The 17,476-nt window shown below is 41.0% G+C and overlaps 1 protein-coding gene across 6 annotated transcripts in view; it reads left to right on the forward strand.

Moving 5' to 3' along the window:
* The window catches only part of LOC132891771 (solute carrier family 15 member 2-like), an 89,596-nt gene that overhangs the window by 19,983 nt on the left and 52,137 nt on the right, over positions 1-17,476 (forward strand). The window contains exon 1 of one of the 6 annotated variants that reach the window (XM_060929696.1): positions 13,632-13,716. The exons of the other annotated variants lie outside the window; for them this stretch is intronic. The gene's annotated coding sequence lies outside the window, so the exon portion shown is untranslated. Of the gene's footprint in view, positions 1-13,631; positions 13,717-17,476 lie in introns of those variants that run through there. 6 annotated transcript variants of the gene reach the window in all.

A 17,476-nucleotide genomic window follows, 5' to 3' on the forward strand; every position in this document is an offset into this window, starting at 1 on the left:
TGACGTCACGTGAAACCCACCATGTTGGATGATGTACAAATTCAAAATGCCGTCTTGTGCAAACAATAACCTGGGCTGCCAACTCTCACACAATGAGCGTGAGACACACGCATTTGATTGTCTTCACACGCCATACCTTCAATTTCTCATGCTAGAAAAAAATCTAGTTTATCTATCTGATCTAGGCTACCCATTGCGTCGCACCAACCACTTGCGATCGATCAATTACGCCTTACGCACGGCTAAACAGGCAGAGAGGTGTTCCCTTTTGTACACACTCCCCTATGGTAGGTGGCGCATCTAATGATGCTACACTCGCCGGAAGTTGGATAATTGCCTACCATCAATTTAGAGGAAGAGGAGAGAGAAGAAGGTATCCGAGTTGAAGACGGGTGTCTCAGACAGGTTTGTACATATGCACGCCAATGTGTGGTGTTACTGGCGTAATTATGAACTTATATAACGTTTCTTAATCGTTTTAGCCTATAAGTGTTGTTAGAATATTTAATGCCATATCGACAGCTGTGTACTAGGCATGCTAAATCATTATAGGCCTACTGCCATGCCACAGCATCTATCTTCCCCAACAAGCAGCACGGGAGAGCACCTCCTTAGCACACGTTTATTAAGGCGCATTTTTAGTTTGTTTACTGTATGTTATCATACTTTATGACTTTATTTGAAGCCATACTGGAAATGTTGTAAAATAAAGCAAGTAAGAGATAATATTACAAATGCAAGAAGAGCCATTAGCCACCATACCTATTATTTATTTACAGGGTATTTATTTTTAATTATTTGTGATGTATGTAATTGCTCAGTTAAAGTAAATAAAGCATGGTCACATGTAATATCAAAGAACTTGAACTTGTGAATAATTAAAAAAAAAGACAGAGAACAATATACTGAGGAGACAGGGTTTCAAAGAGGGCAAGACAGGTAGAGAATATTTGTCAGATAACAGGCCCTGACGAATGCTCTATTACTAATAAGAAACATAGATAAGAAATAAATTAATGAGAAATATATTAATATAGCTTATTTAAGTATGACCAAAATTTTTAAGCCCAACTTTGTGTGCACATTCCCACCTATGGCCAAGGTTCAGCTTTTTGTGTTTCAATACTGTTCAAACTTAATCATTTTAATGTTTCTTGTAGCACATGCACATTTTGCTTACTGTTTAAGCATTTTATTTGTTCTTTTGCTGTTGATATTTTTCCCCATGCCAATCTTCTGCTGAACCCAGTGGTGGGGAAAGCCCTTAAATGCATAATGAATAGTCAGTGAGGGACAATCTTATTTTTTGCAACAGTTATTAAAAACTTAACATTTAATTTCAATTCAGAAGGTGTTTAGGCTTAGCTGATGAAATATTTTCAAACATGAACTTGCCTTTAAATCTGAAACACAGGTCTATAGGGCTACAGGAACATTGGCAGTCATCTGTAGTCTTCTAGTGTGGGGGCTTTTAAGCCAAAACTTGGTGCTTTTGTTGGCCACAAGCTGAAGGCCTGGCAAGTCAGGGTGTGTAAGAATGTAGGTATGGCACAGCAGGCCACTCCAAAAATCCACCAGAATGCAGGAACATCTACTAAATCCAAAATCTCAACACCCCCCCCCCCCCCCCCCCCCATTGTCCATCTCCAGCTGGACGACCCACAAACAAAACACCAGAATGCAGGGGGACAAGTGAATATCAAACTGAATACAAAATTCCCACTTACTGCATGGTGTGCGGAAAAATTTTGCCGTCGACCCCCCCCACCCCCCGCAAAAAAAATCTCACTCCAAGGAATTTTGAAAAGTTGCCAGCCCTGCAATAACTGTGTTGCATCTCCAACTTTATCGAAATAGTTTATGATTCTCTGGAGTCCTCTGCCAAGTCAATATTCAGAGAAAAAAAGCTGAAATTTGTGGCTTTGACCCATTTATGTTAAAGCCGTCCGATTATGCAGAGGATTTAACCTCATTTCCACTGATTGAATACCTTGATATTGTGAACTCTCGTTCTACAAAAAAGTGCATAAGTAAACCGAAGTTACTGGGTTACTGGAACGGCATCGCTAATATCTCACCTGGCAAAGCTGACCCACACTGTTCTCTTTGTGTAGCCAAACTCGCGAAGGTTTGCGCTGCTTTTAATCTGGCTTTCTTGACAAATCTTTCATTTGTCCTGTCACTTCTTGATACTGCGAGATGAGTTTTCGTCTTGATCTTATTGTGTCCTAATTTGAGTGTTGGTGCCCAATCTGGATTTATTTTATCACGTAGAGAAGCAGAGTGTTCGTGCTAAAGCTCAGTTTAATCAGTGGAAAACAGCTTTAATTAGCAATTAACTCATAACAGGTATAAAGTGGTCACAACACACGTGGGTGTAATTAGCTTCTTCCTCAGTTAAGTCAGTGTGTTTGAACCACGGCGTTCTCTGGATAGTTTATCTGTTTTGTTGCCGTTTTTAATTATTTTGGGAATTCTGAAGAACTGTTTCTCTTTGTCACAAGTAGCATTATTACCGTAAATATATACTACACACAAAGGAGGCATTGTCTTTCTTCAAAGGCAACGAAATCAAAAGAAAATCACGAAGGGCTGCCATCTTGGTTGTTATCATCCAACGTTTTTTGTGATCAACATTTTTCTTTTTATTGGTAGATTTGATAATTCAAACAGACATTGTAATCTTTAGATGTAAGATAACACAGTACAGTACGTCAACTGTCATTGGACAACACTAAACAAAAGACACAAAACTAACAAACAGAAAAAAACAAAACAAACATTCCCCTTTTACAAAACACAAAATTAAAATGAAATACAATAATAATAATAGACAGAAATTAATCAAGGGTCTTGGTTTCTTTTAAGAGGTCTTGAATAGATCTAGTCATGCTTGACCATGCCTGAACAGTTCTTGGTTTGGCCTTGTTGAGGCATGCAGTTGTGCGCTCCAGAGAGGTTACGTGCTGGTATGAAGTGAGCCAGTATTCTTTTAGGGGTAGAGTGGGGAGATACCAGTGTTTTAAAATTGCCTTTTTTGCGGCTGTGAATCCTGCCAGCAGTAATCTATGCTGGTTGAGAGTGAGAGATAGCTGAGAGTCCTCATTAAGAAGGCAAAGACCTGGGTCGGGCTGTATGTTAATATCTAGCAACTCTGATAATAGGGAGAGTATTTCAGCCCAAAATTGCTTAATTGGGGTGCACTCCTAAAACATGGGCATCATTGTACCAACTGTTCGAGCTGGACAAAGAGTGCACTCAGGACTAGATGTTATTTTCATTTGAAAATGCTTTAAAGGGGTAGCATAAGCTCTATGTATCAGTTTGAAGTGTATAAGTTGGTGAGCCAATTTTTTTTATTAATTAGTTAATTAATTAATTAGTTATAATGCTTCCATAATGTAGCTGTACATGTTTGAGTCCTATTCCTGTGTAAGGCAAGTCTTGTAGTCTGTGTGGTTTGACTCTCTCTGCCTCTATAGCCCTCCATGGAACTTGGGAATCTGGGTGTCTCCATACGTAACAGTCTAATTTGGAAGGCATGGTAGTAAAAATTTAGGTTTGGTACAGCTAGGCCCCCATCAAGTTTGTTTCTTTGCAATGTTGTTAATTTAATTCTAGGATGTCCACCCCAAATAAATTGTGATATAAGAGAATGCATATCAGATATATATTTAAGGGGCACAGCCACTGGAATCATAAAAAATAGAAAGTTTATACGTGGTAAGACATTCATTTTAATGGTAGATATTCTGCCTTGCATTGACACTTGAAGAGACCCCCACCTTTTCAAATCCTGTTCAATTTTCTTTTTTACTCCATAAAAATTTTCTTTTACAATTTTTGATTTATGTTGGGGAAAATTTTTATGCCCAGGTAGGTGAAGGATGTGCAGATGGGGATCCCAGGGAGCATGGGGATATTTATTGCTGCTGCATTAAGAGGAAGAAGAGAAGATTTAGTCCAGTTTATTTTATACCCTAAGATGTTATGGAACTCATGGAAGAGATTGAGGAGATTTGTTAAAGATTTCTGAATATTGGAAAAGAACAGAAGGCAGTCATCTGCATACAAGGAGACATGATGTCTGGAGAGACCTACATTAATGGGGGATACTGAATGGCTTTCCCTAATAGCCTGTGCCAGAGGTTCTAGAGATAGGGCGAACAATAGGGGTGAACATGGATCACCCTGCCTTGTTCCTTTTTTCAGGGCAAAGGCTGGTGATTGGACAGAGCCTGTGAGAACACAGGCTGTTGCCCCTTTATATAACGTCTGTAACATAAAAATAAATGTTTCCCCAAACCTCTCCAGGACCATCCATAAATGATGCCATTCCAGACGGTCGAAGGCTTTTTCGGCATCCAATGAGAATACTGCACAGTCTTCTTTTAGTGTATGAGCTACCTCAATGATATGTAAGAGTCTTCTGAGGTTATCAGAAGCGAACCTGCCTTTCATGAATCCTGTTTGGTCAAAGTGTATGAGTTTGCCCACAACGGTTTCCAATCTAGTGGCAAGAACCTTGGAGTAGATTTTTATGTCCCCACAAATAAGAGAGATGGGTCAATAACTACCACATTCGAGTGGGTCTTTGCCTTTTTTTAGGAGGACGGTAATTAGTGTGTTGTGCTGATCTCTATGAAATGATCCTCCTTTAACTGCATAATTAATAGAATCTAATATAAGGGGCCCTACCTGATCCCAGAATGTTAGATAGAATTCTGGTGGTAGACCATCCAGACCAGGTGACTTGCCTACATTTAAAGATTTGACAGCTGACTCCAGCTCTTTCAATGTTATAGGAGATCCCAAATCTTCCATCTTCATCATCTAACTTGGGTAATGCTAAGTTTTGGAGAAAGGTGCTGCCACTAGTGTTTACTTGTCCTTCTGATGTACAACCCCGATTCCAAAAAAGTTGGGACAAAGTACAAATTGTAAATAAAAACGGAATGCAATGATGTGGAAGTTTCAAAATTCCATATTTTATTCAGAATAGAACATAGATGACATGTCAAATGTTTAAACTGAGAAAATGTATCATTTAAAGAGAAAAATTAGGTGATTTTAAATTTCATGACAACAACACATCTCAAAAAAGTTGGGACAAGGCCATGTTTCCCACTGTGAGACATCCCCTTTTCTCTTTACAACAGTCTGTAAATGTCTGGGGACTGAGGAGACAAGCTGCTCAAGTTTAGGGATAGGAATGTTAACCCATTCTTGTCTAATGTAGGATTCTAGTTGCTCAACTGTCTTAGGTCTTTTTTGTCATATCTTCCATTTTATGATGTGCCAAATGTTTTCTATGGGTGAAAGATCTGGACTGCAGGCTGGCCAGTTCAGTACCCGGACCCTTCTTCTACGCAGCCATGATGCTGTAATTGATGCAGTATGTGGTTTGGCATTGTCATGTTGGAAAATGCAAGGTCTTCCCTGAAAGAGACGTTGTCTGGATGGGAGCATATGTTGCTCTAGAACCTGGATATACCTTTCAGCATTGATGGTGTCTTTCCAGATGTGTAAGCTGCCCATGCCACATGCACTAATGCAACCCCATACCATCAGAGATGCAGGCTTCTGAACTGAGCGCTGATAACAACTTGGGTTGTCCTTCTCCTCTTTAGTCCGAATGACACGGCGTCCCTGATTTCCATAAAGAACTTCAAATTTTGATTCGTCTGACCACAGAACAGTTTTCCACTTTGCCACAGTCCATTTTAAATGAGCCTTGGCCCAGAGAAAACGTCTGCGCTTCTGGATCATGTTTAGATACGGCTTCTTCTTTGAACTATAGAGTTTTAGCTGGCAATGGCGGATGGCACAGTGAATTGTGTTCACAGATAATGTTCTCTGGAAATATTCCTGAGCCCATTTTGTGATTTCCAATACAGAAGCATGCCTGTATGTGATGCAGTGCCGTCTAAGGGCCCGAAGATCACGGGCACCCAGTATGGTTTTCCGGCCTTGACCCTTATGCACAGAGATTCTTCCAGATTCTCTGAATCTTTTGATGATATTATGCACTGTAGATGATGATATGTTCAAACTCTTTGCAATTTTACACTGTCGAACTCCTTTCTGATATTGCTCCACTATTTGTCGGCTTAGAATTAGGGGGATTGGTGATCCTCTTCCCATCTTTACTTCTGAGAGCCGCTGCCACTCCAAGATGCTCTTTTTATACCCAGTCATGTTAATGGCCTATTGCCAATTGACCTAATGAGTTGCAATTTGGTCCTCCAGCTGTTCCTTTTTTGTACCTTTAACTTTTCCAGCCTCTTATTGCCCCTGTCCCAACTTTTTTGAGATGTATTGCTGTCATGAAATTTCAAATGAGCCAATATTTGGCATGAAATTTCAAAATGTCTCACTTTCAACATTTCATATGTTGTCTATGTTCTACTGTGAATACAATATCAGTTTTTGAGATTTCTAAATTATTGCATTCCATTTTTATTTACAATTTGTACTTTGTCCCAACATTTTTGGAATCGGGGTTGTATATAGATTACTGTAAAATGTTTTAAATACATTGTTAATGTCATTGGGTTGTGTCATAACTTGACCTTCAGGTGTTCGAACTGCATTAATAAATGCTGTAGATTCACATTGTTTCAATCTAAGGACTAGTAACCTGCTTGGGCAATCACCTTCAAAGTAATATTTTTGCTGTGTTCTGTGTATAAGAAATTCTGCCTTTTCTATTGAAAGATTCTTATATTCCCCTCTAAGTGCAGTAAGCAAGCTTGTGTTGGTCACCAGAGGTGTCGTAGTTTGATCTTTTTCTATTTGTTCAATTCGTTTTTCTATTTCGTTAAGCTGCTTGTTTCGTTCTTTTTTTAGCTTAGAGGAGAACCCAATGCATACTCCTCGTATAAGGCATTTAGCTGATTCCCACATAATTTGTGCATTAGTTGAGCTTTCTTTATTGTGAATAATAAATTCCTCCAGCTGTTCTGCCATTTGTGAGATAAATGTTTTGTTGCTGAGAAGAGAAGTGTTAAATCTCCATCTTCTCGCTTTGGGGTGCTTAATAATTGGTGTTAATGTGCAAGTAACTGGGGCATGGTCTGAAATCAAAATGGGGAGCATATTGACTTGAATCATGTTGTTTATTAAGGAGGAACTAACAAATATATAGTCAATGCGGGAGGATGTGCTATGACGGCTTGAGTGGAAGGAATATGCTTTAATATTAGCATTATGGAAATGCCAGAGATCCACCAAATTCAGATCAGTAATAAATGTCTTTAGGGATAGTGATGAGGGTGGAGGAGTACCCAGTGGTGTATTAGACCGGTCCCACTCTGGGCATAAGGTTGTATTAAAATCACCTGCTACGATGCTATGACAGTCATGCTATTTCAAGAGGGAGTTACTAATGGATGGCAGAAAATCATCTTCATGAGTGTTAGGTGCATATACGTTAGCTAGTAAGATCTTTGAATAATCAATAGAGAGTAATACATATACAAATCTACCAGTCTGGTCACTACCATTATCCAGCACTTTGAATTGTAGTTTTCTTTCAGCAAGGATGAGCACACCCCTTGACTTGGAGGTGGCACAGGAATGAGCTACTACTTTATAATACTTATTTTGGAAATGCTGTACACTAGATTCTGTCAGGTGTGTTTCCTGAATGAGCGCAATAGACACTTTCCTGCGCCGGAGGAATTCCAGACATCGGGTGCGCTTGATTGGTGAATTCAGCCCTCTAACGTTCCAGGTCATAATGTTTAAGTTGGCCATTCAGATAGCAGGTAAGTGTAGGAAGAAATATCAAAAGACCCAAAAAGAAAAACAAATAATATATACAGGGGAATGCATGACATAATTCGTACTGTCTCGGGAACAAATATGACGCATGTTAAAACGTGCAACAAAACTATATACAGAGAGGCAATCCGCCAGGCTCCCGTGGAGCCAAAGGATTGCAACAAGGCATAGACATTATCCATTCCGGATGTGTGTGGATGCGAGGCAGTCCTCAACGACCTTAGATTTTAAAGTTGTTAGCGCTCCCCAAAATGAACAGTCCGTATCATTAATTAGTCCGAGCGCTTAAACGTCAACCAAAAATCAATTATGTGAAATTAAATATGTATATGCATGAAACACAGAGAGTCTCCAAAGACAGATAGCCCATTGGGCGGTTTATCATCAAATATGCTGACAGTCCAAAGTTTAGGAAGACATACCCGTCTTTAGACCGCGTATGCATGAGAGACAAATAGTCCGCCAGAGCAGTCTGCTTTAGAAGGTAGGCTAGCCAGTCCAAATTCCCATGTCAATCAACGCATACAGTGGTGCTTGAAAGTTTGTGAACCCTTTAGAATTTTCTATATTTCTGCATAAATATGACCTAAAACATCATTCAGATTTTCACACAAGGCCTAAAAGTAGATACAGAGAACCCAGTTAAACAAATGAGACAAAAATATTATACTTGGTCATTTATTTATTGAGGAAAATGATCCAATATTACATATCTGTGAGTGGCAAAAGTATGTGAACCTTTGCTTTCAATATCTGGTGTGACCCCCTTGTACAGCAATAATTGCAACTACACATTTCTGGTAACTGTTGATCAGTCCTGCACACCGGCTTGGAGGAATTTTAGCCCATTCCTCCGTACAGAACAGCTTCAACTCTGGGATGTTGGTGGGTTTCCTCACATGAACTGCTTGCTTCAGGTTCTTCCACAACATTTCCATTGGATTAAGGTCAGGACTTTGACTTGGTCATTCCAAAACATTACCTTTATTCTTCTTTAACCATTTTTGGTAGAACAACTTGTGTGCTTAGGGTCATTGTCTTGCTGCATGACCCACCTTTTCTTGAGATTCAGTTCATGGACAGATGTCCTGACATTTTCCTTTAGAATTTGCTGGTATAATTCAGAATTCATTGTTCCATCAATGATGGTAAGCTGCCCTGGCCCAGATGCAGCAAAACAGGTCCAAACCATGATACTACCACCACCATGTTTCACAGATGGGATAAGGTTCTTATGCAGGAATGCAGTGTTTTCCTTTCTCCAAACATAACACTCCTCATTTAAACCAAAAAGTTCTAGTTTGGTCTCATCCATCCACAAAACATTTTTCCAATAGCCTTCTGGCTTGTCCATGTGATCTTTAGCAAACCAGATGAGCAGCAATGTTCTTTTTGGAGAGCACTGGATTTCTCCTTGCAACCCTGCCATGCACACCATTGTTGTTCAGTGTTCTCCTGATGGTGGACTCATGAACATTAACATTAGCCAATGTGAGAGAGGCCTTCAGGTGCTTAGAAGTTACCGTGCGATCCTTTGTGACCTTGCCAACTATTACACGCCTTGCTCTTGGAGTGATCTTTGTTGGTCAACCACTCCTGGGGAGGGTAACAATGGTCTTGAATTTCCTCCATTTGTACACAATCTGTCTGATTGTGGATTGGTGGAGTCCAAACTCTTTAGAGATGGTTTTGTAACCTTTTCCAGCCTGATGAGCATCAACAACGCTTTTTCTGAGGTCCTCAGAAATCTCCTTTGTTCGTGCCATGATACACTTCCCCAAACATGTGTTGTGAAGATCAGACTTTGATAGATCTCTGTTCTTTAAATAAAACAAGGATGCCCACTCACACCTGATTGTCATCCCATTGATTGAAAACACCTGACTCGAATTTCACCTTCAAATTAACTGCTAATCCTAGAGGTTCACATACTTTTGCCACTCACAGATATGTAATATTGGATTATTTTTCTCAATAAATAAATGAACAAGTATAATATTTTTATCTCATTTGTTTAACTGGGTTCTCTTTATCTACTTTTAGGACTTGTGTGAAAATCTGATGATGTTTTAGGTCATATTTATGCAGAAATATAGAAAATTCTAAAGGGTTCACAAACTTTCAAGCGCCACTGTATATCAAACCAAGATTAAATAACCAGAAAAAAAGAAAACAAACTAAGCTATAGGCATACGGTACATCACCATTACTTGACTGGTGCACCATGGCTCACTGCTGGGGCGATGCGTCCATCTCGTCGGCGTCTGGGTCAAGTTGAGGGGTAGCTGCATGGACCGTGGTGATGGAGGGCTGTTTCTGGAGAGAATTGAGAAATTCTTCGGCGTCAGAAGGACTGCTGAATTCCATGTTCTGTCCTCAGCAGGTCACTTTTAGTTAAGCAGGGTAGCGCAGAAACGGCTGTAGTCCGATTTGAGTTCATTTTCTTGTATACTGGAGTGAATGCCTTTCTCTTGTCGGTTGTATCCTTGCTGTAGTCAGGGAAAAACAACAGCTCCTGGTCTTTATGTTTAGTGGGTTGTTCTCTCGCTCCCTTCAGGATTGCTTGGCGGTCTGTGTAGTTTAATAATTTGAAGATGAGAGTTCGGGGACGATTGTTATCCTTCTTAGCAGCGCTGTAAACTCTGTGCGCTTGCTCTATGCAAATGGGTCGGTCTTTCAGTGATGGGATCCATTTAGGCAGGTTCTCTGTTAAAAAGCCAATTGCATCCGGTCCTTCTTCCCCTTCTTTCAGGCCAACCAGTCTGAGATTAGACATTCGGCTGTGGTCTTCCATCTGGGTCATTTTGGAAGTGAGGTTGCTTACCTCTAGGTTTAGCGTAGTGATCTGGTGCTTGCTAGCTCTTAGCGCAGCCTGCAGAGACTCAACTTTAGCCGCATTGTTTTGAATAGCTTTTTGTGAACAGTTCATATCCTCAGTTAGAGCTCTCAGACTAGTCTCCGCGTTGTACATTTGTATTTTCAGTTCGTTTAATTGTGGGATTAAGATACTGTTGATGGCTTCCTTCACAGCTGCCTAGATCAATACATTTAGCTCACTCTGTTGTTCTTGCAATGCCATTTTGACCACAGAAGCAATCGCGTCCTCAATGTCCTCCTTCGGCATGGTAACCATGGGCTTTTTCTTTAATGGTGACATGCTTTCGCCCTCTCGTTTTCCTCCCACTTTTCCTTGTGCCATACTGCCTATAATGCTAATGAAAATTGGTTGAGTTTTTGAAATAATAATACTTTTAAGGTGTTGTTGAGGAAGAGCTAGTCAGCTACATGTGCATTGCAGTTCGACGTCACTCCGGAAGTCCGTTATCATCCAACATGACGAACTTCCAGTTTGGAAAATATGCGTAACATCACAAAGAAAACACGAAGAGCGGAAAAGCCGCTGTTGGAAAAAAAAGAAGGGGGGGGGGGGAGCTAAACAAAAGCCTCCTGTCTTGTGCTTCAGTGTTTCACACCCCAATTCAGTTATTATTCAATTCAATTTTATTGTCATATGTACTTGAGACAGTGTCACACAGTACAATGAAATTCTTATTCTGTGAGTCCTCCAGCAACATTACCTAAACATGAATAAGGACATTTAAAAAAGTAAAATAATAAAGTAATTAAAATAAATAAATTAAAGCGATATCAAGTAATTAAAAACAAGAAAATAGATAGATAGATAGATAGATAGATAGATAGATAGATAGATAGATAGATAGATAGAGTGGCATGCAAAAGTTTGGGCACCCTTACTGAAACGGTGTGTTACTGTGAATAGTTAAGTGAGCAGAAGATGAACTGATCACCAAAAGGCATGAAGGTAAAGACGACACATTTCTTTTCAGCATTTTCTGCAAGATTTGTGTATTATTTTTGTTTTGTACAATTGGAGAGTGAAAAAAGAAAAGGAACGCCATGCGAAAGTTTGGGCACCCCAATACATTTGAGTTCTCAGGTAACTTTTACCAAGGTTCCAGGCCTTAATGAGCTTATTGAGCTGTGGCTTGTTCAAATTCTTTGTTAGGAAAGGTCAGATGATGCAGATTTCAAAGCTGTATAAATTTTCTGACTCCTCGAACTTGTCCCTAAAATCAACAGCCATGGGCTCCTCTAAGCAACTCCCTTGATGCTCACAAAACAGGAGAAGGCTACAAGAACGTAGCAAAGTGCTTTCAGGTAGCTGTTTCCTCGGACTGTAAAAGGATAAAGCGGTTAGAGATAATGAGATGAATTAACAGAAACAGTGGCGATCAAGGTGAAGTCTGGAAAACGAAGGAAACTTTCTGAAAGAACTGCTCGTTGGATTGCTAGAAACGCAAATAAAAACCCCTGTTTGACTGCAAAAGACCTTCAGAAAGATTTAGCAGACCCTGGAGTGGTGGTGCACTGTTCTGCTATGCAGCGACACTTGAACAAATATGACCTTCATGGGAGAGTCATCAGAAGAAAACCTTTCCTGCATCCTAGCCACAAAATTCAGCGTCTGAAGTTCGCAAATGAACATCTAAATAAGCCTGATGCATTTTGGAAATAAGTCCTGTGGACTGATGAAATCAAAATAGAACTTTTTGGCCACAATGTGCAAAGGTATGTTTGGAGAAAAAGGGGTGCCAAATTCCAGGAAAAGAACGCCACCTCTCCAACTCTGAAGCATGGGTGTGGATCGATCATGCTTTGGGGTTATGTTGCAGCCAGTGGCACAGGGCACATTTCATTGGTCGAGGGAAGCATGGATTCAACTAAATACCAGCAGATTCTGGAAGCAAACATCAGACCATCTGTAAAAAAGTTGAAGTTAAAAAGAGGATGGGTCCTACAATAAGACGATGATCCAAAACACACCTCAAAATCTACAATGGAACACCTCAAGAGGCACAAACTGAAGGTTTTGCCATGGCCCTCACAGTCCCCAGACCTAAACATCATTGAAAATCTGTGGATAGATCTCAAAAGAGCAGTGCATGCAAAACAGCCCAAGAAACTTGTAGAACTGGAAGCCTTTTGCAAAGACGAATGTGTGAAAATCCCCCAGGTAAGAACTGAAAGATTATTAGCTGGCTACAAAAAGTGTTTACAAGCTGTAATACTTGCCAAAGGGGGATGTTACTAGGTACTAACCATGCAGGGTGCCCAAACTTTTGCTTCGGGCCCTTTTCCTTTTTTGTCATTTTGAAAATGTAAAAGATAAAAATAAAAAGTTGTTTTTGCTTAAAATCTAAAGGGAATGAGTCATCTTTAACTTTGTCTTTTGGAGATCATTTCATCTTCAACTTGCTTAACTGTTCACAGTAACAGCAATTTTGACCAGGGGTGCCCAAACTTTTGCATACCACTGTAGATAAAGAAAGAAAGAAAGAAAGAAAGAAAGAAAGAAAGAAAGAAAGAAAGTGTGTAAAGTGTCAGTGCAAATAAATAGGTAGTTCAGTGCAAACTCTACAGGACTTGGGGGGGTGCTGTAGAGTTGTTATTATTATGAGAATTTAAATCATAATTATGAGATGCTAGGTCATAATTATGAAATACCAAATAATACTTGTGAGATATGTAATAATTACGGGAAAATAAGTCATAGTTCTGTGACACCAAGTTATAATTATGGAATACATTATAATTATGAGACACTAAGTCATAATAGCTTTTAATTTATAAGGAATATTTTTACAAGGACTCAGTGATCAGTGAAAAATACAAATAGCTCATCCATATAAACATGACTGAGCACTAAAAGTGCATTAACTACAGTGTAAACAGGGTAGAGTTTTCCTATTAGTAGAATATATAGAGCAGAATTAAAGAGCAGAGTGTGTGCAGTGCTGAGGGACGGACTTGGACTTGGACACGTGGTGAGAGGAGAGAGAGAGAGAGAGAGAGAGAGAGCTACTGCCAACACACACGGGCTAAAGATTTGGAAAGATGACACAGCTAACGGTAATTATGTGTTATTATCAGTAATAGCGACTCACCATGAACACATAAGTGCTGTTTGTTGGATATAAGGGACATTAAAACTTCTTCATACTTTGCATGAGGTGAATTTTACTCTGTTTTCAAGGGGAAAAAGCCCAAGACTCAGTGAAAGGTGTTCAGCTGTGCTTCCAGTGCTAAATATTTGTAGTAAAGATAATACGTGAAGATATAGTTGTTTAAGAAAGCAGAACTATGCAGGCTTTTGGGGGAAAGACTTGTTGCTGTTGTTGTTGTTGTTGTTGTTGTTGTTGTTGTTGTTGTTGTTGTTGTTGTTGATCTGGCTTTAAAATTAGACCTGGTTACCCAACTGAAAGTTTTTGTGATGTGTAAACTGGAGTTGAGATGTAACTCAGCTGTTCAACTCAAAAATACAACCCCGATTCCAAAAAAGTTGGGACAAAGTACAAATTGTAAATAAAAACGGAATGCAATAATTTACAAATCTCAAAAACTGATATTGTATTCACAATAGAACATAGACAACATATCAAATGTCGAAAGTGAGACATTTTGAAATTTCATGCCAAATATTGTCTCATTTGAAATTTCATGACAGCAACACATCTCAAAAAAGTTGGGACAGGGGCAATAAGAGGCTGGAAAAGTTAAAGGTACAAAAAAGGAACAGCTGGAGGACCAAATTGCAACTCATTAGGTCAATTGGCAATAGGTCAGGGGCGTGTTTAGCCTATTTTTGGGGGTGCTCAAGCACCCCCAAAAACAAGCTCAGCACCCCCTAACTCAGCACCCTCAAGAACACTGCTTTTGGATGTAATTTTCAGAAATAAGTGCCCTTGCGCACTGCGCAATGAATGTGTGCGCGGGCGTGTGTGTGTTCTTGAATTCACCTGTTACGTGATAGTTCTATGACCAGTAAAATACCTCTCCTCCTTGCGTCCCCTCTGATTGGATTGCCTGTCTGCGAGAGTGCTTGCTACGACATGGTGTTTTTTTTAACTGGATTCCACGCTGATGAGGAACTCGAAGTAGCACCTGAGTATTACTGGCATAGCGAGATGTGAACGTACGGACTGGAGTTACAATTGTTAAACACAACACAATAATATGCATAATGCAATATTGATGTTCCCTGGTCTATGAACAGAATGATAAAAACGACATTTATCATCCATATCGAGATACTTTTGTGCAGAGCTGTACAAGTGCTACGGTGCTAGACCACCGTGTGTTAGTCAAATTTATTTAATGTAACATAGCGTTTACGTTTGCTTAGATGCTAGAATCGCCCCTGCTGTCAGCTCTGGGGGCTAAGCACCCCCAAAGATCAGATGCTAGAATCGCCCCTGCAATAGGTCATTAACATGACTGGGTATAAAAAGAGCATCTTGGAGTGGCAGCGGCTCTCAGAAGTAAAGATGGGAAGAGAATCACCAATCCCCCTAATTCTGCGCCGACAAATAGTGGAGCAATATCAGAAAGGAGTTCGACAGGGTAAAATTGCAAAGAGTTTGAACATATCATCATCTACAGTGCATGATATCATCAAAAGATTCAGAGAATCTGGAAGAATCTCTGTGCGTAAGGGTCAAGGCCAGAAAACCATACTGGGTGCCTGTGATCTTTGGGCCCTTAGACAACACTGCATCACATACAGGCATGCTTCTGTATTGGAAATCACAAAATGGGCTCAGGAATATTTCCAGAGAACATTATCTGTGAACACAATTCACCGTGCCACCCGCCGTTGCCAGCTAAAACTCTATAGTTCAAAGAAGAAGCCATATCTAAACACGATCCAGAAGCGCAGACATCTTCTCTGGGCCAAGGCTCATTTAAAATGGACTGTGGCAAAGTGGAAAACTGTTCTGTGGTCAGACGACTCAAAATTTGAAGTTCTTTATGGAAATCAGGGACGCCGTGCCATTCAGACTAAAGAGGAGAAGGATGACCCGAGTTGTTATCAGCACTCAGTTCAGAAGCCTGCATCTCTGATGGTATGGGGTTGCATTAGTGCGTGTGGCATGGGCAGCTTACACATCTGGAAAGACACCATCAATGCTGAAAGGTATATCCAGGTTCTAGAGCAACATATGCTCCCATCCAGACGACGTCTCTTTCAGGGAAGACCTTGCATTTTCCAACATGACAATGCCAAACCACATACTGCATCAATTACAGCATCATGGCTGCGTAGAAGAAGGGTCCGGGTACTGAACTGGCCAGCCTGCAGTCCAGATCTTTCACCCATAGAAAACATTTGGCGCATCATAAAACGGAAGATACGACAAAAAAGACCTAAGACAGTTGAGCAACTAGAATCCTACATTAGTGTTAGGACTAGGACTGTTTTGGCCTCTAGAGGCCGCTGTTATTTCCTTTTCATGTCGTGTTTATTTTGGCCTCTAGAGGCCGCCACTGTTCCTGTGTTTTGTGTTTGTGTTAATTGCCTAATTATCTTCACCTGTGTCCTTAATTAGTTTGTCTATTTATACCCCTGAGTTCAGTCCTCTTGTCACGGAGTCTTTGTGCTGTTATGTTTATCTCCAGTTTCCTTTGTACTGTGTTTTTTGATCTTCTTAGCTTTTGAATTTTTGCACTTTGCTTTTCTTTTGGATTATACTCTTTGTTTTTTTTTTTGTTTTTTTTGCCCTGTATATAGTGTATATAGTTTAAATAAACCTTTTGATTCTTTTTCTACTTCCGCCTCACGCCTCTGCATTTGAGTCATCCCCCTGGTGGCCTAGTGGGGGTTTGCTGGATTATCACACCAACGAACCAGGTTTGAATCCCAGCAAAACCCTAACAGAAAGACTCCGTCATGACCGACTCAGCAGAGGCTGCTTCAACTGTCTACCCGGCCAACCTTCAGGGAATTATGGCAGCTTTGACACGCTTCGGAGCGACCATGGACGCTCATGGACGTACGCTCACCAGCCAACGTGAGGCCCTCGCTCGCCACGAGGAACTGCTTCAGCAAATTGGGAAAACCCTGGCACAGCTGACATCTCTGCCTGCATCTCCTGCTCCTGATCCAGTTCCTGCTCCTGATCCAGCTCCCACCCCTGCTCCAGTGCCTCCTGCAATGCTGCCTTCTTCACCTCGCGAACCCAGCCTTCCTGCACCACAGAGGTATGACGGCAAGCACAGTGAGTGCCGAGAGTTCCTTACCCAGTGTCAACTCACCTTTGAGCTTCAGCCTACCACCTACACTACGGATCGCCGCAAGATTGCCTTTGTGATCACCTTATTAGCTGGTAAGGCGCGAGCCTGGGCTACTGCTATCTGGCAAAGACAGGGACCTGAGTGCTTTGATTTCCAGCTGTTTTCTGAAGAGATGCTTCGGGTCTTCGATCAGGCAGACATCGGTACCGACGCAGCCCGAAAGCTCATGTCCATCCGGCAAGGAGGAAGCGTCGCAGATTACGCCATCTCGTTCCGAACACTCGCAGCAGTAAGTGGATGGAACGAGACTGCCCTGGTGTCAGCCTTCCACCATGGTCTGTCTGACCCCATCAAGGATGGTCTGGCCTCTATTGGATGCCCAAGTGACCTCGAAACCCTCATCTCACATGCTATTCGTCTGGACAACAGGATGAGAGAACGCCACCAAGCCTTGAGCCCCCCCAGCCTCCCTACCTCTACCTGGAGACCGTCTACCTCCTTCAGTGACTGTCCAGAACCCATGCAAGTGGGTCGTACTCGCCTCTCCGCATCTGAGAGGGAGCGCAGAAGGAGGGACAAGTGCTGCATCTACTGTGGC

The sequence above is a fragment of the Neoarius graeffei genome, chromosome 9 (assembly GCF_027579695.1).
Source record: "Neoarius graeffei isolate fNeoGra1 chromosome 9, fNeoGra1.pri, whole genome shotgun sequence".
In the NCBI taxonomy this organism is placed as follows: Eukaryota; Metazoa; Chordata; class Actinopteri; order Siluriformes; family Ariidae; genus Neoarius; species Neoarius graeffei.